Source organism: Peromyscus leucopus, chromosome 2, assembly GCF_004664715.2.
Source record: "Peromyscus leucopus breed LL Stock chromosome 2, UCI_PerLeu_2.1, whole genome shotgun sequence".
Classification (NCBI taxonomy): Eukaryota; Metazoa; Chordata; class Mammalia; order Rodentia; family Cricetidae; genus Peromyscus; species Peromyscus leucopus.
In genome coordinates, this window is record NC_051064.1 from 90,606,183 (window position 1) to 90,633,051 (window position 26,869).

The 26,869-nt window shown below is 43.1% G+C and overlaps 1 protein-coding gene across 4 annotated transcripts in view; it reads left to right on the plus strand.

Moving 5' to 3' along the window:
• Nucleotides 1-18,052: 18,052 nt before the first annotated feature.
• Nucleotides 18,053-26,869, plus strand: part of Ccdc171 (coiled-coil domain containing 171) — a 318,485-nt gene continuing 309,668 nt past the window's right edge. For 2 of the 4 annotated variants that reach the window (XM_028873278.2, XM_037202698.1), the window contains exon 1: nt 18,062-18,344. The gene's annotated coding sequence lies outside the window, so the exon portion shown is untranslated. Of the gene's footprint in view, nt 18,345-26,869 lie in introns of all 4 variants that reach the window. The other 2 variants (XM_028873279.2, XR_003734921.2) reach the window with 2 other exon arrangements.

The window sequence follows — 26,869 nt, forward strand, 5'->3', positions numbered from 1 at the left end:
GACCAGTCTGGCCTTGAACTCAGAGATGCACCTGCTTCTGCCACCCAAGTGCTGGGATTAAAGGAGTGTGCCACCACCTCAGTGGTGGCTGTTTGATTCTTGTTTTGTTTTAATTTCAAAAGTACATTTAGCCAGGCAGTGGTGGCACAGGCCTTTAATCCCAGCACACTGGAGGCAGAGGCAGGTGGATCTCTGAGTTAGAGGGCAGCCTGGTCTACAGAGTGAGTTCCAGGACAGCTTCAACTACATGGAAAAACTCTGTCTCAAAAAACCAAACGAAGAAAAAAAAAAAAAAAAAAAAGCTGTCTTTTCTCCAATACGTATTTTTGGCATCTTTTCTTCTTTTTTTTCTCTCCAGCAATAAATACTACTTAAATTTACTCTCAGAGAAGACAAGCTGCAAAGGAGACTCAGAAAAGCCAGCCTGCAAAGAAGGCTCTGAGAGCAGACCAGCTGCCTGGAAGGAGCAGAAACCAGCCATGCTGCCTGGAAGAGATTTAACACCAGAGTTACTTGGAAAGGGCACGGTCCAACACACTGAGCTGCCTCGGGCCGTGCAGTGGACTCCCGGTTTTTCAGCTTCTGAGAGCTGTTGCCCATGTTGGGGTGGCCCTTGATGATGCGGCTACTCAGTTATTTCTGTCTGTAAGTTACCCCTCCCCCACGTTCCTGTAGCAACCCCAATTAAGACTCATTGGCTCACCAAGTTGGACTTTGCTGGTATCAGCACTTTCGTCTGTCATGGGTTCTCTGTCTGGGGTGAGTGTTGTGTATGTGTAGCTTCTCCTCAGGAAAAGTTTTGTCACACAATAGTTTCCCCAGAACTGGAGTTACAGACAGTTATGAGCAGACATGTGGGTGTTAGGAAGTGAACTCAGGCCCTCTGCAAAAACAGCAAGGGCTCTTGATCTCGCCAGCCCCAAGTTATGGACTAGTGGCAAAAAAATGCAAGAAACCTAATGATAAATAGGGATCTATAGATGCCAGAGTTAATTCAAAGCCCTTTCAAAACAACAAATAAGAAACAAAGTAACAAATAACAGTATGCAGACTGAATCATCAATCTCTGGGTCCAGGCACACAGATCCGGTTCATCAGTCTTGGATGAGGTCTTCTAATTCATGCACACATCTTGATCTGACCAGTGTAGGTAGGGTCTGTTTGCTCCTTAGTTTGTGGTTTCTGGTTAGTAGGATTTTCCAGTAATTAAAGGATGACTAAGTCTCTTTAGTTGGAAAAAATAATTCTAAGCACCAACACTCTAGAATTTTCTAGAGTATTAGTATTTAAAGTAACTGGCATGTGTCTTTTCTGTGAGAATTACAGACCATTTATTTTGGAAATCTCTTCTTTGATATGAGAAACATCAGAACATTATTAGAATAGAAGACAATATAATTTTCTTTTTTTAAATTAATTTTTAGGTGTATTTACTTTACTTGCATGAGTGTTTTGTCTGCATGTACCATGTGTGTGCATACATGCACCATGTGTGTGCCTGGTGCCATCACCTGAAACTAGAGTAACATTACAGATGGCTGTAAGCACCATGTGGATGCTGGGAAACAAACTTGGGTTCTTTGAAAGAACAACAAATGCTCTTAACCACTGAGCCATCTCTCTAGCCCTAGAATTTTCTTGAAGTTAAAAATAAGTAGGTGTGAAGCCAGGTGGTGATAGTGCACTCCTTTAATCCCAGCACTCCTGAATCAGAGGCAGGTGGATCTCTATGAGTTTGAGGCCAGCCTGGTCTACAGAGTGAGTTCCAAGACAGCTAGAGCTGTTACAAGGAGAAATCTTGTCTCAAAAACAACAAACAAACAAACAAACAAACAAAAACAAAAAGCAAACACATGGAACAAAACAAACAAACAAAACAAAACAAAAACAAAACAAAACCCAAACAAAAAAAAAAGCAAAAATAAATTGGTATGTAAGTTTACACTCAGTAATTATCTGGGAGTGCATATGAACAGAGAGAAGCCTCTGAGACTTTAATGATGTACTAGGTGTATTACAATGGTCCTTGATTGACAAAGACATGGCAACCTAACCTAGAAATAGAATCCTTTTAAAGAAAGCTTTGTACCCAGTTGTTTGTATATAAACAAAAGTATAGTTCTACACCACGTCATTGAGAGATCATTCATGGGAAAAAAGAATCTTTATTTTAATTTATATTTTTTTCTTCTTCAGACAAGGTCTCACTATGCTGCTCAGGATAACCTTCAACTGACTCCTAGACTCAATTAATCCCTTGCCTTAGCATCCAGAAGCAGCCAGGCCTACATGAATAGCACTGGACCTGTATATATCTCCCTCCCTCGCTTTTTTTGAGACAGGTTCTCACTATGTAGCTCTGGTTGGCCAAGAACTTGTTACATAGACCAGGCTGGCCTCAAACTCACAAGAGATCCACTACCTCTTTCTCGCCCAAATGCTGGGATTAAAGGTATACACTACTATCGCAGGCATACATTCATTTTAGAATAGAGGAAACTGAATATGAAGGATTATTAATTAAGTGGGAGGTAGATAAATACTGATAGAGGTAAATGGGGATGATGAATAATACAAAAGTAGCAGGTGTGGAAGAATGATTTCTTCCTCTAGGGTCAGAACGATACTTCCGAGGGAATTCAGGAAGAAGAAGGAGCTACCATACCCCCATAACTGAGCCTGAGACTCCTGGAAAGGGAACATGTCTACTACATACACAGCCATACGCCGGACAATGGTGAAGAAATGCGGTAGAGGTGACCGTAGAAGCAGGCCACCACTGCTGGAGAGAAAAAACAAGTGGCATTAATCTGTAGAAATGACCATCTGATGTAGATGGACTGGATCTGGCAGAAAGCAGCCTCAAGGAGAGGGAGGTTAGCTGGAAGACACACTTGGGCTCCCGAGGCAGTCTCCTGCGCTGAAGAATTAAAGTAGGGCCAGGAGTAGCGGTGCAGGCCTTTAACCCCGTACTTGAGAGCCACAGGAAGGCAGAACTTTGGGAGTTCAAGACCAGCGTGGTCTACATGGTGAGTTCCAGGACAGCCAGAGCTACATAGTGAGACCCTGTTTTGGGAGAAAAAAAATATATAGAGAGGAATGTGGCTGGAGAGATAGCTCAGGAGTTAAGAGCACACATTACTCTTCCATGAGGTGCCCTACAACTGCCTATAACTCCAGCTCTAGGGGTTCTGACCCCTTTGGTCTCCGTGGGTACCTGCACATACATCACACACACACACACACACACACACACACACACACACACACACACACCCAATAAAGTAAATCTTTAAAAGAAAATAGAGGGCTATCTCCAAAAGAAAAAGGTGGAGTGCAGTGGAGGAGACACTGATGTCATCCTCTGTTTTCAATGTGCACATGAACCTGCACACACCTATGCACAAATATGCACACACACACATCTACACTACACTACAGAAAGCAAAGGCTGGAGCCCACACTGTCCCCCTGCTGTTTGTTGTATCAGGCAGTGTCACTCCAGTGCCCTCTGCTGATGAGCAGGAACATTCATGGGGGTGGGGGTGGGGTGTCCTAAGGGCCAGCGCTAGGCTGGCAAATCAAGGCAAAAGGGTAGGTTTACAACAATAATATTAAATTAATTATTTGCACAGAAATTCACAATTATCCAAAGATAGCTGTAATTTTATTTTTCCCCCTAAAATTGATAGTTCCCACCACCGTTTTTAAAAAATAATTTATTTTTATTTTCTGTGCATTGATTGACGTTTTGTGCATGTTTGTCTGTGTGAGGGTGTCAGATGCCCTGCAACCAGAGTTACAGAGCTGCCACGTGGGTGCTGGGAATTTAGAGCAGCCAGTGCTCTTAATTACTGAGCCATCTCTCCAGCCATGCCTCCCCGCCCCACCCAAGTTTTAAGTTAATTAAAAATTGGAGAGTGTTAGAAAGGACTAATCAAGTCTGGCTGAACTTGTGGCTATCCTAGTCAATTCAAAGAAAGTTTTGATTTGTAAGAAATAGTAACCTAGTGTGATTATTAATCTGGGACAGATAATTGAGAAGAGTTGTCTGTAGGCTATTTTGTTCAAAGGCAAGAGATACTTATCAAAGAGTCTGGGGTATATCCCACATAGAATATGGGCTTAGCATGTATGGCTTAATCTCCAGTTCCCAAACAAACATTAATAATTATAAACAGTAAATATCAACTATAACAATTAATGGTAACAATTGTTAGTTTCTCAACTCTTAAAAAAAAATCTTGCCAAGTGATTTAAAAGTATGCCAAAAGTCTAGAGAGAGTAACTCATTTGCTTGCAGGAAGAAAAGTACAAATTCTCACTTTTAAAATAGCAAATTAGGGGCGTTAGAGGTGATACAGCAGTTAGAAGCATTGGCTACTGTTCCAGAGGACCTGGGTTCAATTTCCAGCGCTCACATGGAGGCTCACAAACTTTTCTAACTCCAGTCCCAGGGATGCCCTCTTCTGGCCTCCGTGGGCACTGCATGAACACGGGGCATAGACATACACGTAGGTACAACACCTTTACAGATAAAATGAAAACAAGGAAAAATAAATAGTAAGTTATGTGTAAGCCCTTAAATTTTGTTTTACTTTTTTTGAATTTACACCACTCTATATATGCATTGAGGTAGCCACAAATACGAAACTATGGAAACATACGATTAAACTAATGCTTTAAAACATATTTAACTTTATTAGTTTCTTAAATTGGACAGAATATGTGTCTATATAAATATACATATATATTGTAGGCAGAGTTTTTCATCAGGACCACTGGGTCCCAAATAACCACACAGAGACTTATTAATTATAAATGCTCAACCAATAGCTTAGACTTGTTTTTAGCTAGCTCTTATAACTTAAATTATCCCATATTTTTATTAATCTATGTTCTGTCATGTGGCTTTTAGCCTTTATCCCATTTTGTGTGTCCGATTTGTCCTGTGTGTGTGACTGGCTTCTCCTGCCAACTCCACCCTTCTTTACAGCATTCCCTCCGCCCTGAAAACCTTGCCTAGACATCGGCCAGTCTTTATTAATGAATGAGAGTAATACATATTTACAGGGAACAGAAGAATTATTTCACATCATATATGGCCATTTAATTTAGTATCTTTATAAACCTCAATGGTAATCTTACAAGGTAAACAGGTATACCATATTTATTTAATTGTGTTTCATCCTATTTCTTTTCTTTTTTGTTGGGAGGCTTGAGACAGGGTTTTTCTGTGTCGCCCTGGTTGTCCTAGAACTTGCTCTGTAGATCAGCCTGGCCTCAAACTCAAAGATCTGTCTGCCTTTGCCTCCCTAGTGTTAGGGTTAAAGTTGGTGTCGCCCAGCGTCCTATTTCTATTTAATAAGACTTAATAATACAAACTTTGGCCAAAGTGATTGACTTTGAGAAATTAAAAGGTAGATAATCAAGAACTATTTTGCTAAATTTTTGATTAGGCATATATACATTACCTTAATTATATTTTAAGGTACTTGAATGATAGATATGAACACATAGACTCAGGTTCATTTGCATATACAATCATTACGTAGTATTTTTTTTTTTTTTTGAGCGGAGGACTGAACCCAGGGTCTTATGCTTGCTAGGCAAGTGCTCTACCACTGAGCTAAATCCTCAACCCCTGCATATTTCATTGCTCTACATTTTACTATAGCTATTCATTATATAAAAATGAAGCCCAAGAGTAACTTTAAACTATGTTTAGTAATTAATGCTTATTTGGGTTTGTTTTTTTGTGCTGGTGACTGAATCTTTTAGCCTTGCACATGCTAGACAAGTGCTCTACCACGGAGGCATATCCACAGCCCCATTTTTCTTTCAATTTTTATTTGAGGAACCATAGTAAACCTGTTAATTAACTCATTTTAATATTAGTTTAAAGTCTTAAAGTTGACTGAACATAAGGAGCTTACAATTTAAATCAGTGCATTGAGTCTTTCTTATTTGTAGGATTATAGCACTCCACGCTACTAAATTATTTTAAAAAGTGTTTCTGCACACGTGTGTATGCACAGGTAGGTGTATGCCATGTTACATATGTGAAGATCAGAGGAATACTCCTGGGAGTTGGTTTTCTTCGTCCATCATATGTGTTGGGGATTGAACTCAGGTTACTAGGCTTGGGGGCCAGAGTCTTGACTCGCTGAGCCATTTCCCTGGCTGGGAACCTTTAAAGGCACCGTCATTCATGCCAACATCTCTGAGGATAGCTCTTGCTTATTATTATTTTTTTAATCTTTGTGTGTGTTCATATGTGTGAGCATGAGTATACACTACACATGTGTGGAGGTCCTCACCTTCCGCCTGGAGACAGTCTCTTGTCCACTGCTGCAAGTACCAGGCTCTCTGGCTCACAAGCTGCCAGAGATTCTCTTCTTCCTGGCTCCCACCTGGCTCCTACTGCTATTACATATGCTCACTAAGGCATCTGACTTAACATGGGTCCTGGGGAATCTGAACCTTGGTCCTTATCCTTGTCGAGTAAATGCTTTACCCACTGGCTTAGTCACTGTTCAGTAGCTGTGAAGAGACACTATAACAAAGGCAACTCCATGAAAGAAAGCATTTAGATGGGGTTGGCTTACAGTTTCAGAGGTTGAGTCCATTATCATCATGGTGGAGAACATGGCGGCATGCAGGCAAGTGCTGGAGCAGCAGCTGAGAGCTACATCCTGATCAACAGGCAGAGTCGGAGAGACGATAGAGAGAGAGAGAGAGAGAGAGAGAGAGACAGACAGAGACAGAGAGATAAGAGAAAGACAGAGAGAGATCGAGACAGAGACATAGAGAGAGACAGAGAAAGATAGATGGACAAACAGACAGAGACAGACAGACTGAACCTGGCATGGGCTTTTGAAACCTCAAAGCCCACCCCCAGTGACACACCTTCTCCAACAAGGCCACACCTACTCTTAAAGGCCATACCTCCTAATCCTTGTAATCCTTTCAAAGAGTTCCACTCCCTGGTGACTAAGCATTCAAATATATGCACCTCTGGGGGCCATCCTTATTCAAACCACCACACCCACCAGGCCATCTCCTTAGCACAGCTTTCCTTCTACTTAACAAAGCTACTATCTAAACTCACTTCAATTAGTGTCTCACAATGAGTAGGTTAGGGAAAGGGCTCTCACGGGGTGATTTTTAAGAAAAGTTCTGTTAGCAAGGGATTTGTGAGGATAGTTGATTGTTGGGTACAGTATAGTATAATTCTAAGTTGTCTTGTGTTTGAGACAAGGTCTCACTATACAGCTCTTGTAGCTTGAGTTTTTCCGCCTTGCCCACAGTCAGGACAAATCTCTGTCACCTGCCAGTCCCACAGCCGCTCAGAGCCAACCAAGTAAACACAGAGACTTATATAGCTTACAAACTGTATGGCCGTGGCAGGCTTCTTGCTAACTGTGCTTATAGCTTAAATTAATTCATTTCCATAAATCTATACCTCGCCACATGGCTGGTGGCATACCGGCATCTTCACATGCTGCTGGTCATGGCGGCGGCTGCAGCAGCTCCTTCTGCCTTTCTGTCCTTTTATTTCTCCTCTCTGTTAGTCCCACCTATCCTTCCTGCCTAGCCACAGCCGATCAGGTTTTATTTATTAACCAATCAGAACAACTTGACATATAGACCATCCCCCAGCACAGCCAAGTGCAGACCATCTCAAACACCTGCACTCAGGCCCATGGTCCTAATCATCCTCTATACGGACCTGCTGGGTAACGCCACAAAGAACCCAAGAAGGGCTCCCACAGGGCATACAGATCATCCCACAGCACTTCCCCCCCTTTTTTTTTTTTTTTTAAAAAGGAAGGTTTTAACTTTTACACATCTCCAAAGCCAGCTTGGTATATTTGGGAATTTGGGCATAGCTTCTCTTAACTACTTCCTGCTGGAGGGGGCGCTGTATCTTATGGGGACGCAAAGAATATTTAAGGATCATGGAGTAGTCCGTGAGGCTGTATCGTCTGAGCCAGTTGCCTTGAAACAATTCTGGATGTTGAATCATCTGGGCCATGGTGTCATCAGAGACCTTCAGGGGGTCTTGGCTGGTCAAACCTGATGTATCTTAATCTGGAACAAATCCATAGCCTCTGGCTTTCTGTGGAAACAAAAGCAGAATCTCTTTTCCAAAGTAACACATCCTTATATCCAAATTTTAAAGTCAAGATATCTTTAATATATACATATTGGTTTAACTCAACATCTTTTACGATCAAATGTTTTTCTGCAGTTAAAAATCCCAAAGACAATATAATCCAAACTCTCTGTGAGATATCCATCTTTACATGGCTTATTTTTTATATTACTTTTACTTTCTCTTTAAAGACTTTATTTTTTTAAACTTTCTATAACTGTCTATGTTCCTTTTCCTCTCTCTTCCAAGCCTATGTACATTTTTACACACATTGTAAAGCATTTAAAGTCTTGTTCCATCTGAATCTGTCTTATTGCAAACTTATTGCTTTAAACTGTAGCCTTCTAAGCCTGAAACAGCTCTGTGGCTGCTGGCTCCGCCCCCTTCAGCTTCCCAACATGGCGGTGGTACGTTTTCCACCAGCTCTGGGAGCCATCGTGGGTCTGTGCTTTTATCCAAGCAGCGTGTAGCCCAGAAACCTTTTTGTTTTGTAACTAGCAAAGGCTAAATCCACCACGCAGCTTAATGTGCCACTTGCAGAGGCCTCATTCCCGCCATACTGCAGGTCAAGTACACATGCCAGGAACCCGCCAGTAACTCAAACCGGCGGCTGCCGCTCATTTGAGAGAGAGAATTAGGAACTGTGGGGCGTTTACCGACGTCACCGTTCCTGGAGAACTTACCGACGTCACCGCTCCGTGTGTTGAGTTCTGAATCCTCTTTACCACCACGCGAGGATTCTTCTCAGATCACACTTTATTGGAGCACCTCTTGGTTAAGGGACTTTGTCTTTAGTATTTTTTTTTTTTTCATAACACCGGCCTTTATCCCTGTTCATTTGTCCTTTTTCTTTAGTCCCTCTTTTTTTTTTTCTTCCCTTTTTTTCTTTAGCCCCACGTTGGGCGCCATTTGTAGCTGGGGTTTTTCTGCCTTGCCCACAGTCAGGACAAATCTCTGTCACCCGCCAGTCCCACAGCCGCTCAGAGCCAACCAAGTAAACACAGAGACTTATATAGCTTACAAACTGTATGGCCGTGGCAGGTTTCTTGCTAACTGTGCTTATAGCTTAAATTAATTCATTTCCATAAATCTATACCTCGCCACATGGCTGGTGGCATACCGGCATCTTCACATGCTGCTGGTCATGGCGGCGGCTGCAGCAGCTCCTTCTGCCTTTCTGTCCTTTTATTTCTCCTCTCTGTTAGTCCCGCCTATCCTTCCTGCCTAGCCACAGCCGATCAGGTTTTATTTATTAACCAATCAGAACAACTTGACATACAGACCATCCCCCAGCACAGCCAAGTGCAGACCATCTCAAACACCTGCACTCAGGCCCATGGTCCTAATCATCCTCTATACGGACCTGCTGGGTAACGCCACAAGGAACCCAAGAAGGGCTCCCACAGGACATACAAATCATCCCACAGCACCGCTTCCAGTCTGAGGAAACAGGACCAGCTGAGGAACTGGTGAGGTGAGATAGCTGTGGCTTGTTCTGTCTCTTTAAATAGACTAACAGACAGGAAATAGGGATCTGATTTGGGAGGCTGGGACACCGCAGGCGGAAGGGTGAGATTTTGGCTCTGAGCTCTGACCTCTCGGCAACTTTATTTATTAACATACAATCAAAATCACATTTCAGTATAATTAGATTACCACCACAAGCTCTGGCATTCCTGGAACTCACTATGTAGACTAGACTAGCCTCAAACTCACAGAGATCCACCTGCCTCTGCCTCTTGAGTGTTAGGATTAAAGTTTCGAGCCACTACACCTGGCCTCAAGGTAGGTCTTTTTTGTGGTTGTTGATTTTGAGACAGGTTTTCTCTGTGTCGCCTTGGCTGTCCTGTAGCTCAATCTATAGACCAGGCTGGCCTTGAACTCAGAGATTTGCCTGCCTCTGCTTCCTGAGTGCTGAGATTAAAGGGGTGTGAAACAACTTCTCAAGGCCAGTCTTAAAGACTGTTAGGGTTAGGGATGCAGCTGAGTTGGTAGAGTGTTTACCTGATGCTGCATAAATAGGGCATGATAACATGCCTGTAACAATAGCTCTGGTCATCTCAGCTACACAGAACATTCGAGGTCAGCCTTGGCCACATGAGACACTGTCTCAAAGGAAAAAAAAATTAAAAGGTGTTATTACTTAATAAATGAGTCGCTTAGTCAGTTTACAGTCTTTCCTCCAACAGGTATTTCCTGGAGCAAATAGGGTATCTGATTTTGGTTGGTATCAATATTCTTTAGCATAAGGATAAGAAAGCATGGTTGGGGCTGTAGAGATGGCTCAGTGGTTAAGAGCACTGACTGCTCTTCCAGAGGACCAGGGTTCAATTCCCAGCACCCACATGGTGGCTCACAACTGTCTCTAACTCCAATTCCAGGGGATGCCACAATCATGGTAAAACACATTAAATGTTTTTTAATTTATTAATACCCATTAAAAAAATAAATAAAATAAAGCATGGTTGGTCTCAGAACTAGGTAATGCAGGATAGGGATGTGTTGGTTTCAGTCCTTACCCAAGTCCCTTCACTAAAATGCATGCTCCATGAAAACCGAGGTTGTGTGTATTGTTTTTTCTATATTTTTCTATATTTTGCACTTCTAAAATCTAGCAAGTAATAGGTGTTCAGTAAACTTTTTTTAAATCTTTTTTTTCAAGACAGGGTCTTACTATGTAGACCAGATTGGCCTCAAACTCACAGAGATCACCTTCCTTTGTCTCCCAAGTACTAGGATTAAAGTCATGAGCAAGTACATCCCGATCAGTAAATACTTTATAAATGAATCTGAATAAATATCAGAGACAAGAAAAGTTCGAAGTGAGGAGACATTAGCAATAAAGAATATTATATTCGTCGGGCAGTGGTGGCGCATGCCTTTAATCCCAGCACTCGGGAGGCAGAGCCAGGCGGATCTCTCTCTGTGAGTTCAAGGCCAGCCTGGTCTCCAAAGTGAGTTCCAGGAAAGGCACAAAGCTACACAGAGAAACCCTGTCTTGAAAAAACCAAAAAAAAAAAAAAAAAAAAAAAAAAGAATACTATATTCTATATAATAATAATACTATATTCACATTATAAAAGTGTAAGAATGAAAGTGCTCTTAACCACTGAGCCATCTTTCCAGCCCCTATAGTATGTGTGTGTGTGTGTGTGTGTGTGTGGACACACGTATATTTTTTAACTGTGTGTGTACACATGAGTGCATGTGCCTGAGGTCAACATCAGCATTTATTTCTCAGGAGTCTTCCAACTTGTTTTCTTGAGGCAAGGTCTCTGTGATCTGTGGCCTGCGAATGGATTCGTCAGGGATGCTGACTCTGCTTCCCCAGGGCTGAGACTGCACACCTGTGCCACCCGATGTACCTGGGTGTTAGACATTGAATCCGGGCCTCACGTTCGTATGGCAAGCATTTTATTGACTGAGCTCTCTTCCAAGCCTCCTCCTCAGCCTTCACTTTTTTCTTTTTGCTGTCAGTTTGTGCTTTCTATAGGACTGCAAAGAATAATAATAATAAATAGGTTCAACAATTAACAATATATTTACTTAAAGGACACTTCCTTACCAAGATAGGATTGGCTAGAAGAGCACTGTATTATAATTATTCTTTCTTTCCTTTTGTTTTGTTTTTGAGACAGTATCTCTGTGTAAAGTCCTGGCTGTCCTGGAACTCACTATGTAGACCAGGGTGGCCTCAAACTTACAAAGATCCACTTACCTCTGCCTCCCAAGTTCTGAGATTAAAGGCATGTACACGATGCCTGGCTGTAATTATTTTTAAGGTTAGAAATTAAGTTCTCAGGCACAGTAAGGTTTCTAATTTTTCCTAGTAATAATGATGACTCATACTTCCAGTTATATAAATGTGACATTTTTAGATGCATTCAACTCCATTAATCGTCACATAAATGTAAATTAAAAGAAAATTATAAAATGATATATATCACTTTTTGTCTATTAAATTGTAGTTTTTAATACCATAAAACATCTAGTGCTGGCTAAAGTGGCAGGAAATAGTCACTCTCAAAAGATCCATAGCGGTGCCCTCCTCCTGGAAGGCAATCTGGTATGGGTGAGTAATTACAATATGCCGAAATCTCATCCCGGAAATGGTTGAGCGAGCACATTTAAGTGTCTTATTTTTGCTGCAGTAACAAAGCCTATCAACTCCACTGTCTCAAAATGGAGAATTAGAGTCATGGATTCCTAAGTTTTTAGAGCTAGGAGGTGAGTAATGCTAGGCAAGGCCCTAACAGTCAGAGAAATAACTGGGACTGGGCTCCTAGCAGGAAATACCAGCAGTGTATTTGTAATCACAGTAAGGCAGTTTCCTGTAGGGTAAATTTCCTCCACCTCTCTTTCTCTCTCTCTTTGAGATATGCTCTTAACATAAATCCAAGGCTAGACTGAAACTCATTTTGTAGCCCAGGCTGACCTTCAACTTGCCACCTTTCTACTGTAACCTCTGGAGTGCTGGGACAAGAGGCCCACGCCTTGCTCTTTCCTTTCTTTTTATTTGAATACCACCAGTGTATTAATCCATTCACCCAGCGAAGGGTATATTACTTGCTTCCAAGTTTTAGCAATTTTGAAGGAAGCTGCTAGGAACATTTGTGTGTTGGAGTCTGTGTGAATACGTTTTCCAAAGCACATGATTGCTGGATTACATAATAAGTGTATGTTTAGTTTTAAAAACAAACAAAATAAAATAAAATGGATAAACTGTCTTTCAAAGTGGCTGTACTCTCCTGTTTCCTACCAGGAGTGAGACTTCATTTCTCTTTCTTTTCTTTTCTTTCTTTCTTTTTTGAGACAGGGTCTTACTATGTAGCCTTGGCTGTCTTGGAACTTGCTATGTAGATCAGGCTGGCCTTGAACTCATAGAGTTTTGCCTCTGCCTCTTAAGCACTGGGTTGGTAGTGTTCTGGATTTTTGTCATCCTGGCAGGTGTGTGGTGATTTCTTTCTTATCTGACACATGATGTAGACTGTCTTTTTATATAATTATTTCCATATACCTTCTTAAGTGAAGTCCCATTAAAACCTTTGTCACGAGCCGGGCGGTGGTGGCGCACGCCTTTAATCCCAGCACTCAGGAGGCAGAGCCAGGCGGCCATCACATTCTTTGGATCTGGAGTTACAGATATTTTTGAGCCATCATTTGAATGCTAGAAACCGAATCCCAGGTCCTCTGCAAGAGCAGCCTGTGGTCTTATCCACTGAGCACTATCTCCAGCCCACTTTGCTCCATTTTAAAATCTTTTTCTTCAAACTTTCTTATTATTGAGTTTTACAATTTCTTTCTATATTTGGGGATATTGGAGAGACTTGGTTTTCTGTAATTATTCCCATTTTAAAAAACCACTAGCTATTATCAAAGCAAACAGTCAAGATATTTGCACTTGTAGCTGCTTCTCCGTTGCTCTGATAAAATACCCGAGGAAAGGAAGCTTATGGAAGGAGTGTGGCATACGTTTCCAGAGGGATAAAAGTCCATCGTGGGCTGGGAAGTGTGGTAACATGGTGGAAGGAGCCGGAAGCTGAGGTTCACCACCTTGACTGCAAGCACAAAGCAAACTGGGAGTAAATGAGGTTGGAGTACTTCCTCCAAGGCTTCACTATTGCTGGCTGTTATTGCTCTTTTGGGGGCCTGCCACCCGCTCCCAAATAAATCACACACGGAGCCTTATTATCACTTATAAATGCCTGACCTTAGCTTGGCTTGTTTCTTGTCAGCTTTTCTTAACTTAAACTATCCTGTCTACCTTTTGCCTCTGGGCTTTTTCCTTTTCTTATTTCTGTGTATCTTACTTCATCCTTACTCCATGGCTGGCTGTGTGGCTGGGTGGTTGGTCCCTAGCGTCCTCCTTTCTTTGTTCTCTTCCTCTTTCTTCTTCTCCCCCAGAGATTTCTCCTTCTGTTTATTCTCTCTGCCTGCCAGCCCTGCCTATCCTTTCTTCTGCCTTACTATTGGCCATTCAACTCTTCATTAGACCATCAGGTGTTTTAGACAGGCATAGTAACACAGTTTCACAGAGTTAAACAAATGCAACACATCCTTGCATCATTAAACAAATGTTCCACAGCATAAACAAATGTAACACTTCTTAAAATAATATTCTACAACACCTCACCTCCTAAGAATGCCCAAATGGTGCCATCAACTGGGAACCAGGTGTTCAAATATGGAAGCCTATAGGGGACATTTCTCATTTAAGCCACCACAGTGCTGTTGAAAAATTGGAATATGCTGGGCATGGTGACACAAGTCTTTAACCCAGTACTCAGGAGGCAAAGGCTGGTGGTGGATCTCTGTAAGTTCCAGGCCAGTCTGGTCTACAGCATGAGTTCTAGGAGAGCCAGAGCTATGTAGAGAGATCTTGTCCAAGAAAAGAAAAAAGAAAGAAAGAAAGAAAGAAAGAAAGAAAGAAAGAAAGAAAGAAAGAAAGAAAGAAAGAAAATTGGAATAAATGTGAAGCTACTTAGCATAGAACTTGGCACATAGTATATGCTTTATAATGCTATCTGCATTTGAAACTTTTGTAATAAACCATGTATCTTAAGACTTCTTATAAGCTTATGCATACATTTTATCAGTTATCGCCAGTTGTATGTTTTCTATTACCAGTAAGAAGGAGAAAGATTTGTTGTATTCAGGAGGAAGCAGTGCTTGCAGGGGAGCAGGAAGCTGCTCAGTGTCTTTGGACTGACGCTGGAGAAGTTTGAGTTTTATCCTGTAAGCAATGTGGTGACACTAGAATTAATCAAGACAACAACATAGTCAGAGCTATGTATGCTTCAGAAAGGGTTCTGTTACAGCATATGGAGGGAACAAAGGGCCAGAGTCACCGAGAGCCACAATTAACCAAGGCTTTTCAGTTCCACGACTTGATACCAAACACCGCAATAATGAAGCACCAGGTGCTTGAGCCTTCAGGGGGAGGTTATGGAGGGGTCAAGGGGAGGCACACCAGCCGGAGCTCAGCCCGAGGCTCACCCATGTACAGCCTGCTGTACTGCTCCCCTGTGCCACACGGACACACATGTGCCTCTAGGCCTCCTTTTGATTGTTTGTTCTTTGATCCTTTCCTCTTAGAGCTGTCAGTTTTAAAATGCCCTCCATGTTAACTGCTAAGTGCACAGGAGAAGGAAATGGGCAACTGATTACAAGTGTCTGGGTGGGAAGACACAGGGACCAGACACAAGTAAGTAAGTGTTCAGTACCAGGCACAGGAAGAAAGAAGGCAGAGAGAGAAGGCAGAATTCTTGGGTGTAGGAATTGAGATCTTGAAGACAAAGAAAAACAAAACAAATCAAACCAAGAGATATATGCTTTTTGCCTGAGAGTTTAAACTTTATGAACCGGCAGAAGAGTAGTTTGGGCAACTCCTGATAAACTGGGAAAGTTAACTTTTAGATATTTTGATGTCAATGCTGTCAGCCAAGACTGGCATCATGGCACAAGTCAGTAATTGCAGTAACAGTTAGGAGACTTAGGATGGTCATCCAGCCACCATGGGCTGTGCAGTGAGACCCCGCCTACAAAAGAAAGGAAACAAACCTAACAACCACCACTAAACCGGACACTGAAGCAGAACTGCCGAAGAGGAATCAAAAATTCAAACTCAGATATAACTAATCAAACTCCAGTCAGTCCCTAGGGTTCACTTCTGCAGGACTGAATACGCTTACCAGGTACCAAGCGAAGGCTGAGGGCAGACTTGACCAGCAGTGAAATGGTGAGGGTTGAGAGATGAGAGATGAGTATATCTTCACGTAAGCTGGAGAGAAATCTGAAGCTCAGCAAAGCCAAGGGGTCTGGGGTTTGGTAATGAGGTCATTACTGAGGTGGTGAGCTGCTCCGAGACAGTCCTGGGAGTGACTCTAATTGTCTCTCAGAAGGATTGGCAGAAAAGAGGAGAAGGGGATGAAGTGACAGGCGAAGACATCAGGGGAGTGGGTTGGAGAGCGACTCATTATAGACAGCCTTTAGCCAAACAAGCGACGACAACAGAAAACCATAACTACCAGAGAAAAACAGAAACTCTCTAAGGAGTCTGAGGTGATCAGAGTCATTATGTAATTACTATAATTTTCATTAGCTCTGTTACTAATATGACCTGAAAGGCTCTCCGTGATCAGAATTGAGGACATTTCTCTAGCAGATCTTTTGTTTTTTTCTGCCCTGCACACAAAGCATCTACCTTTTCAAAAGTCTCCTACTTCTTTTTCTGTTCAAATTCGCTGTTGCTTTGGTGAACTTTTTAACCTTTCTACACTAGACTTTAAATTCTCCATAAATTGCTCCCATGTGCTCAAGGTCGGTTTTCACAGTTCCTTTCTCTGATTCCCATTGCACTTGTACTTTATACCCTGTGTTTCTATCACCTAGCTCTGTGTTGGGGACATGCAGTCTATTCTATAAATGCTAAAAGCGAAGTAAATTAAGTTTGTAAGGCTTCATGCCACGCAATTTTTCTTTAAACAGTGTACTGTGTAATACATTTAACAGTTATTCTTGCAATGTAATACTCCTTTCTGTGATGTTACTAAGACACGGCGAACTGATGTATGGCCCACATTTTGTAACCCCACTGCTCTGGAGGATTAGGCAGGGGGATCCAGAATTTGGGGCCTGATTGGGCTACATAGGGAATTCAAACACCCCAAACCAAACCAAGAAAACAGGACAGAACAACAACAACAACAAAATCACCCCCCAACAAAACCTTTCAAATAATAACACTAAATCACACATATTTTTTTAAAAGCTCTAATATAATTGATCATAATTCTTCATTTGATTCCTGAGTGGGCTATTTTTGTTTGTTTCCTTCACCTCTTTTTTGAAGCAGTTATTTCTTCTGGCTAAAGTATTCAGAAGCAAGGAAGACTTTCTAAAAACTAAATGATTGACCTCAAACCAATTAAAGTTTCTCAGCAGTGCAAGAATCATTTAATCTATATGCTCTTCGGATTGTTGGCTTTTCAGAACGAGAGCAGGCGAGGACGACCCCAACACCTGGTTCAGGCTGATTACAACCAACCCGGGACAAGTTTAGCATAAAAGGTTCATTTTGTATGAACACTTGTGGAAGAAGGTAGTGGTGGTAAGGATAAAAACCTTTCATCAAAATCCCGCCAATTTGCATTGTTCTTTGGGGAATAGGCTTTCAAAAAGCCAAGGAACAAAAGAGGATTTGCTTTTCCAATCCCCAGAAGCAGCTACAGGGAGAACCAAAGCTCTTTATAAATTGTGGGAGAGGAGGGGGAGGGGCCGTTATCTAGCGGAGATGGAGCACACGCCAAGGCTCCAAGGCCTTACTTGCCAATGAACCCGGCTCTGTAATATTTATAATCGAAGACGCTCAACAGCATCAGACCTGCGTTCTTCCCACTCAAGCCGAGATCAAAGAGAATGGGAGGAAAAGACAGACTTTGTGCAAGCGGAGGGCACTGGGGAGAGCCGGCCACCTGTGCTGAAGCCTGGGCAGACTCTCTCCCTGGGGACCCTGGCATCCCTCGCGGTCCCAGGGGGTCCCCAGGCCCTGAAAGCCAGCTCGGAAGCCATTTTACAGAGCAGGATCGAGTTGTTACCCTTTGGTAGGCAGGGGGAAAGGGATTAGAAGCTGAAAATGTGCATTTCTGCAGGTTCTGGGAGTCCAGAGACATGGACAAGGTACAGAAAACTCGGGGCAGGAGCGCGCACTGGGCGAAACGCGCACCCGAGGCACTTGGGTGGTCTGCGCATGCGCACCCCCACCCCTGGCGCATGCGCAGCCTTGTCCGCCTAGCGCGGGAGCGCGCGCGCGCCTTCGCGGGCCGGGCCCCTCCCGCGCGAGCCCGCGGCGCCCCTCCCGCGCGAGCCCGCGTTCTCTCGAGTGCGTATCCTGGAGCCGCCGCTCGGGCGGCGGGACGCTGGGGACGCGGAGACGCGGGGCGGGCCTGCCGGGGCGGGGCCTGGGAGGCGGAGAAAGCCGCGGCCGCCCGGAGCCCAGTCGCGTGTTCCCAGCCCCCGGAAGTGGCCGTTGTAAACTTCACCTCGCCGACTTTCTCCATCCTGGTCCTAGAGTCCATCGGCTTTCCTCAGTTGTCACTCCTTCTCCCGAGGGCTGCCTGGCCTTCCACCCCAGACCTGAAGCTGCCCGGGGGTCGTGGGTGTGCAGGCTGGACCACTCGAGCCCGAGGTAACCGCGGGCTGTGGGTGCATGGAGATGAGCGCCCGGGGGTCGGGAGGTGCTGCGAGGAGACGGGGCTTGCAGAGAGGACCTGGCTTGGGGCTGCTCGCCGGTGCCGACACGCCTCCAGCTCGGTCGCCTCCGCTCTCTGCCCGCCTCTGGAGGCCGATGGGCGTCCTCCGCGCTCCCTGGAGGACCGATGGGGACCAGAGTCCTCGGAGCTCCTTGGGATCAATACCCGAGGATCACAACTTTTTTTTCGTGTTTTACCTCCATTTCATTTACATGCTAGCCACACTTTAGTCACTCTACAGACTTTTGATAAGCAATACAATGAGTTGGGTCAGATTGCTTTCTGCAACTTCTGCCTACCCACCGGGACGCTAAGAAAAGTCAGCTGTGAGTTTTTTAAAGCTGAAATTTGTGTAGCAGTGCCTGTTTTGAATGTTTAATCCTTTACGATATTCATCTCAGGCAAATACGTAACTTACTAGAGTCGATATCAAACACTCTCTAAGGCTTTACACATCGATGTTTTACACTTCTAAGAGTGGAAAAGAGAAGTTACCGTTTTTTGTTATCTGCATTTACCAGTGCTTAGTAACGACCAAACAGAATGAACATGCTCTCCAGTGAAAGGCAGAGGAATGAAGCCAGTGCAACCTGATACTAGGAAAAGTGATAGCAGTTGTGGGAGACGGGAGCTTTCTGCATTAATCCTGGCTCAGCCGTTTATTCACTGGGTTAAATCACCTAACCTCTTGGGACCTTAGGTTCTTTATGTCGGATAAGCAGAAGGGCTTAGTCTCGAAGGTTCTATTACATTTTTTGTTTCAGTCCTTTTGTCTTAGTCTTGTTTTATGGAAAGACTCACATATCTCCTTTAGTTCTCTACTTTTTACAGGTGCGGGGTGGAAGGTGGTTGAGACTGAACAAGAATTATAGTCATGAAATGTTCTGCTACTGAGCTGCACTCCAGCTCTTAAATGCTCCCTTACCAAGTGAAAAGTAACTGCGGACACTCCCTATACAGGTGTCCTGACTAATGGACACAGAACTGCATAGAGGAAAAAAAAAAATACAGATTTAGCATTAGGGAATACAAACCGTTTCCTCTCGACTTGAAAAAGACTGAATGACTTGAGAACAAATTGTTGGGTCAAGGAAAAAATATTTGGTAAGACTCCCCAACTAGGAAGACAGTGGAATAGTGTCATGAACACAGGTTGTAAGTTCCTTTTAGCCTTAAGCAAGAGCAAAAGGGGCTGGCGTACACTTGATGAAACCTGGTGGTTGTTGATGAGTTAGTATGCATCAGTTTGAAGATGGAGAGAGGAGAAATTAGAGTGTGCTCAGGGAGGCGTAGGCTTTTCTAGACAAATACAACGTGGAGGCTGTGAGGCTGTTTACTTTGTACAGCATCGTTAGAAGTCATCTAGATGTGAGTTTGAAGTTTAATTCTTCTGGTGAATATCTTTGTACAAATCACTCAACCTCTAGGCAACTCAGTTCTTTCACTTGTGAAATGTACAAATAGCCTGAAGATTATCGGGAGAATGAGATCAAGTGTGCTCAGCTGTGTATGTGGCACGCAGGAAGTGTTTGAGGCTAGGTTCTGGCTCTTGGCCCACCCACTCTTTCCTCAGATCTATGCAGACTGGTTGAGAGGTGAATACATTGTGGAGACACAAGTGAAGGATTTAGATGTTGGTAGGAAAACTTGTGCCAGAAATGGTTCTTAACATCTAGAGTAGAATCTTCTTCCTTTTAGGATGGCCAGATAATTGATCCCTTGGCTGCTCACTTACCTATTTCAAAACAAATTCTTACTGAAGAATTATATATCTATACATATATAGATATATAATTATATATAATGTATGTATTCCTGTGCCATATTATTTTTAAAAATTCTTATTCTACAGTATATATAACACTCAGTTATATCTTTTAGCAGGAATAGCTAGAGTAGTTCAAATCTACCAACAGGAAAAGAGTGATGTATTTGTATGGTAAGGTTCATTGATCAAAATCTTGTCTTTGTCTACCAGTGCTTTGGGATGGCCTAGTTCTAGCCAAAGCCTGTGAAGGTACTGTCTGGGTTGAGAATCTGCTACAAGTTAGAGTCCTTTGTGTGGAGAGTACTGTGACTTCTTGTTAGTTTGTTAGAAGAGACTTTATTTTAGATTTTAAAAAAATGATGAGTTTATTTATTGTTCTTGTGCTGGAGGTTGAACCTGGTCTCATGCTTGTTAAGCGTGTGTCCTATGACTGAGGTACTACCCCACCTCCTGCCCCATGTTGATGTCTTTAAAAATTGAGATATAATTTGCGTAACACAAACTTTACCATTTTAAATTGTGCAGTTCAGTGGTTTTAGTGTATTCCATATGTAGTCTAACTGTTACCACTATTTAACTCGAGAACAATTCTGGTATCATCAAAAAGAAATCTATTGACAGTCAGCTAAAATTCCCTGTCTTTCTGCCCCACAACAACCCTACTTCCTGTGGAGTTGCTTCTTCTAAACATTTCAGAGTAATGAGATCAAAACTATCTAACCATCTGGGTGGTGGTGGTGGTGGTGGTGGTGGTGGTGCAGCACACCTTTAATCTCAGCACTTGGGAGGCAGGCAGATCTCTGTGAGTTGAGGCCAGCCTGGTCTACAGAGCAAGTTCCAGGACAGGCTCCAAAGCTACACAGAGAAACCCTGTCTTAACCCCCCCTAACAAACAAACAAACAAAAAAACTATCTCACCTTTTTGTGCCTGGCCTTTTCACTTAGCATATTTTTTATATATTAATTTCTGTTCAATTGTTGAATTGCTGTGGGATGTTGTTCTGTATGCTGTGAATGTGTGTTGCTTGATTGGTTGATAAATAAAATGCTGATTGGCCAATAGCCAGGCAGGAAGTATAGGCAGGATAAGCAGAGGAGAGTTCTGGAAATGGGAAGACTGAGTCAGGAGTCACCAGCCAGACGCCAGACACAGAGGAAGCAAGATGTAAAAGTACTGGTATGCCACAAGCCACATGGCAAAGTATAGATTTATAGAAATGGGTTAATTTAAGACGTAAGAGCTATTGAGTAATAAGCCTGAATTAATGGCCAAGCAGTTATAATTAATATAAGCCTCTATGTGTTTACTTGGGGGATATGAGTGGGAGAGATTTGTCCTGACCGCCAGCCACAACACAGTAAACTACATATAATAATATATATTTAGTTAGTTATTGGTTAGAAGATGGGCATCTAATATTTCCACTTTCTTGTGGATATGAAATATAATGTTGTGACTATTCTTGTGCAAGTTTTTGTTTATAGGTGTTTTTTATAGGTTTTTTTTTTTTTTTTTTTTTTTGGTTTTTCGAGACAGGGTTTCTCTGTGTAGCTTTGCGCCTTTCCTGGAACTCACTTGGTAGCCCAGGCTGGCCTCGAACTCACAGAGATCTGCCAGCCTCTGCCTCCCGAGTGCTGGGATTAAAGGTGTGCGCCACCACCGCCCAGCCTATAGGTGGTTTTTTGTTGTTGTTTTGAGACAGTGCTTCTCCGTATAGCCTTGGCTGTCCTGGAACTCACTTGTAGACCAGGCTGGTCTGAACTCACAGAGATCTACCCACCTCTGCTTCCCAAGTGCTGGGATTAAAGTCATGACCCACCCCCCCAGTTGAATTGATCTCTTCTAAGCTCTAGGGACTTTTATTAAAGAAAACGAACTTTACTTTCCACTGGTCTGTTTCAGTTGCTTCTAATGGTGTTAGGACCTCCTGCCCCACTGACAGACAGTGTGCCTACTCTGGAGTATTTTCTGCAGTCTGTGCTCAAATCCAATATTATTGCCACTGTACTTGGTGGCACCAGTTTTGGCCACTATAGCATAATATTCTATTTCAGATTTCCTCAAAGCTGGGGGTTGGCGAGGATGTTAATTTCTCTTTGCTCTGTCGTTGTCCATCCAATTGTTCCCTAGTTTCTGTCTACTGTTCTTTCTTTCTTTCTTTCTTTCTTTCTTTCTTTCTTTCTTTCTTTCTTTCTTTCTTTCTTTCTTTCTTTCTTTCTCTCTCTCTCTCTCTCTCTCTCTCTCTCTCTCTCTCTCTCTCTCTCTCTCTTTCTCCCTCTCTCCCTCCTTCCTCCCTCCCCCTCCTTCCTTCCTTCCCTTTCTTCCTTCCTTCCTTCCTTTCTTTTTTTTTTTTTTTTTTTTTTTTTGAGACAGGGTTTCTCTGTGTAGCCTTGGCTGTCCTGGAACTGGCTTTCTAGACCAGGCTGACCTCGAACTCACAGAGATCCCTCCTGTCTCTGACTTCTGAGTGCTGGGATTAAAGGTGTGCGCCACCACCACACCTGGTGCTTTCCACTCTTCATAACAAGTTGGAGTCTAGACTTGATGGACTCCAGAGACGTTTTCATCTTCTTTGAAGCACCGTCTTCCTGCCTTAGGTTCGGGCCAATTCCCAACCAAGAGCAGCCACCAAGATGGCCAGTGGGTGGGAAAGGCTGGGTTGATAGTCCCTCCCGCCCCCACGGTTTCTCTGTGTAACAGACTGAGTTGATATTTTTAAGTACCACTGTGCTTTTGAAAAATGTGGAATACAATTTTTTTTCTTTCTCTTTTCTTTTCAGTTTTATTGAGACAGGGTTTCTCTGTGTAATAATAGCCTTGGCTGTCCCAGAACTCACTTTGTAGACCAGGCTGGTCTGGAACTCACAGAGATCCACCTGCCTCTGCCTCCTGAGTGCTGGGATTAAAGGCATGTGCCATCATGCCTGGCTAAGTTTTTTCTTCTTTAAGGAAAGTTTTCTTAAAGTACAGTTTCTTTTGTTGTTACCTTGTCTTTCTTTTTTGTGGTACTGGTAATTGAATTTAGATTTTTTTTGTTGTTGTTGTTCAGGGATTTGTGTTATTCCCAGATAATTGATCTATCTACCTACCTGCCTACCTACCTATCTACCTTTTTTTTTTTCTCTGTAACCCTGGCTGTCCTGGAACTTACTCTGTAGACCAGGCTGGCCTCTTAACTTGGAGTTCCACCTGCCTCTACCTCCTGACTGCTGGGGTTAAAGGCATGTGCCACCCAGCCCCTGTCTGTCTGTCTGTCTATGATCTCTCTCTCTTTCCTTCTTTCATGTTATCCCTAATTGACCCTCCTTCCTTCCTCCCTTCCTTTTTTTCATACCCATGGGTATTTTGCCTGCATGTATGTTTCGTACACTATGTGCATGCAATGCAGTACCCTCAGAGGACAGAAAAAGGCTTAGATTTTCTCAGCTGGAATTATGTGGATAGTTGTAAACTGCCACGTGGGTGCTGGGAATTGAACTGGGTTCTCTGGAAGTAGCCAGTACTTCTTAGTGGATGAACCATCTCTCTAGCCTCCTCTTTAAAAAAATCTAATTTCACTTTTTAGTATTACTGTGTGTTAGTATATATATGTGTGTGTATATATATAAAATTTTAATATTTTTCTCAAGATATATATTTATTATTTTAAATAATGTGTATGCATGTGTATCTGTGTGTGAGTATATGTATGTGAGTGCATATTCCCACAGGGGTAGGTCAGAGGCATTGAAGCTGGAGTGACAGGTAGTTGTGAGCTACCTACCTTGTGTCTTCTGCAAGAGCAATGTGTGTTCTTAGCCACTGAGCCATATCTCTGGCACTGATTTTCCTGTTTTTATTTCTCTTTGGGGACATTTTTGTCCTGTTAGCTTTATGTTCCCTCCAGTTTAATCTTCATGACTTAAGTGAGTTTTTCTTTTATTTCTAATTCTTTCTGATTTTTAAAAAAGATTTATTTACTTATTATGTATACAGTGTTCTGTCTTGATGAATGCCTGCAGGCCAGAAGAGGTTGCCAGATCTCATTACAGATGGTTGTGAACCAAATGTGGTTGCTGGGAATTGAACTCAGGACCTCTGGAAGGACAATCAGTGCTCTTAACCACTGAGCCATCTCTCCAGCCCCTCTTTCTGATTCTTGTCACTGCACCATTTATATGTAGCCCTGCGTGGCCTGAAACTTACTGTGTAGACCAGGCTGTCCTAAAATTCACAGAGATCCACCTGTCTCTGCCTTTGGGCTTAAGCAGATGCCACCATGCTCAGCCTTGTCTCGTTTTTTGAGTCTTTATTTCTATTCCCCCTCCCTCCATCCCTTCTTTCATTCTTTCCTTTTTGTCTTTCTTGACAGGGTCTCACTGTGTATCGCTGCCTGGCCAGGAACTTGCTGGGTAGAGCAGGATGGCTTAGAACTCACAACAGAGATCCCCAGAAACCCGCCTGTTTCTGCCTCCACATCTGGCACTTTTGAGAGTTTCTCTCTCTCTCTCTTTCTCCCACTCCCGAGACAAGATTTCTCTGTGTAGCCTGGCTGTCCTGGAAGGCTCTCTGAAGACTATACTCAGAGATCTGCTTGCTTCTGCCTGCCTGTCTCCCAAGTACTGGGATTAAAGGTGTGCTCCACCACATTCCTGCCTCTTTCTTGTCTGTGTCTTTTCCTGATGTTTTGGAGCAGTTATATTTTCATTAGTCTTGATATATCTTTCATACTTTTCATTTATATAGATATTGTTTTTTTCTTTACTCGGGGACCACACCCCCTTTCTTTTGCTTATTTTTATGGGTGCTAGACTTAACACCTTGAGAGTGAGGCAAGGCTCAGGTAAGCTCTAACTTCGTGAAGTTGTTTCTTTCTGTATATTAGTGCTATGGGGCTTGCTTTTGGAGATCTTTCTGACTTTGTTTCCTCCTCCAGTTTTGTTGGGCCGTCCCCCCACCCCACTTTCTCTCTCTTAGATTCCAGCCAAAGAAGTTTCTCTTCAGTCCAGGAAGGACCTTAACAGGACCGATTTTGGGGGGTTCCTCATGCTGAAGCAGCTCTTCCATGACTGTTTTACCATGTGTATTTCATGTGTTTCATGAAACTGTTAGAATGGCCAGGCTCTCCCTCTTTGATCCACTGCCCTCCAGTTGACCTGTGGTAAGGATCCGCTTTCTCCCCAGGCTCTGGCAGATGTCCTTTTCCCTGTGTTCTCTAAAGACTCCCACTGCTTCTCTGTGGATTTCGTGGCTGATGGTGTTTTGCTAAGTGTTGTCCATGATTGATTCGATTCTCTAACTAGTTGCCTTTATTTTACAGACTCCCTTATTAATAAGGAGATTATGCCATAGAAAAACAAAGAAGCCAAGCATGATGACTCACACCTGTAGTCCCAGGACTTGGGAGGTGGAGGCAGGAAGATCAGGAGTTGAATGAAGGCCAGTCTCCACTGTATAGCAAATTCAAGGCCAACCTGAGCTTAATGAGACTTTGTCTCAAAACCAACCAACCAACCAACCAACCAACCAACCAACCAACCACAACAAAGAAAACACAACCAACAGCCAGGTGTGGTGGTTTTTGTTTTTAATCCTGGCACTCAGGAGGCAGAGGCAGGCAGATTTCTGAATTTGAGGCCAGCATGGTCTATGAATTGAGTTCTAGACCAGCTAGGGCTACACAGTGAGATTCTATCTCAAAAAACAAAATCAACCAACCAACTAAACTGAAAACAAAAACAACAAAAACCAATGAAAAACAGGCCAAGAGCCTTAATTCAAGATGCTTGTAGCCAGAGGTGGTTTGAGAATCCATTTTTCTATTATACTCTTGTCTTTTGCTGTTCAGCTTTAAAACTTTTACCCTTCTGTGAGCACTTTCAAACTACCAATATTAGTTTTATATTGTTGTATAACAAGTTACTGCAAAGTCAACGTTTTAAAACTATGCACACTTTGAACATTCCTTTATTAATTTCCTGGCTTCTTTTGAGGCCACATTTTGTTAAGTAGCTCATGCTGGTCTAGAACTTGAGAACATCCTCCCTTAGCCTCCAAGTGAGGATTACAGGTGTCTCCCACCACAGCTGGCCAGCAGCACTCCTTGTTATCACTGTCTTATGGTTTACTAGTCCTGATGCAGTGGAGCTGGGCCCCCTGCTGGGGACTTACAAGGTGCTTACTGGGCTGTATTTTACCTCTAGGCAGACTGGGTGGAATCTGCCCCTTTACTCAGGTCCCTGACAGAATTTATTTCTTGTGAACCATATGCTGGAGGGATCTAGTTGTATACTAGCTGTTGAGTGGAGGCCATGAGACTGCTTGCACTTCCCTGTGGCCCTGCCTTTAGGTAGTTCATAGCATGGCAATTTGCTTTTTTTTTTGGTTTTTCGAGACAGGGTTTCTCTGTGTAGCTTTGCACCTTTCCTGGGACTCACTTGGTAGCCCAGGCTGGCCTCGAACTCACAGAGATCCGCCTGCCTCTGCCTCCCGAGTGCTGGGATTAAAGGTGTGTGCCACCACCGCCCGGCTGGCAATTTGCTTTTTTAAAGGTGGTAAGCTTTGGGTGGCTGGAGAGATGGCTCAGCAGTTAAGAATGCTGGCTGTTCTTCCAGAGGTCGTGGGTTCAATTCCCAGCACCCAGATGGCAGCTCATAGCTGTCTGTAACTCCAGTTCCAGGGGATCTGACACCCTCTCACCAATGTACATAAAA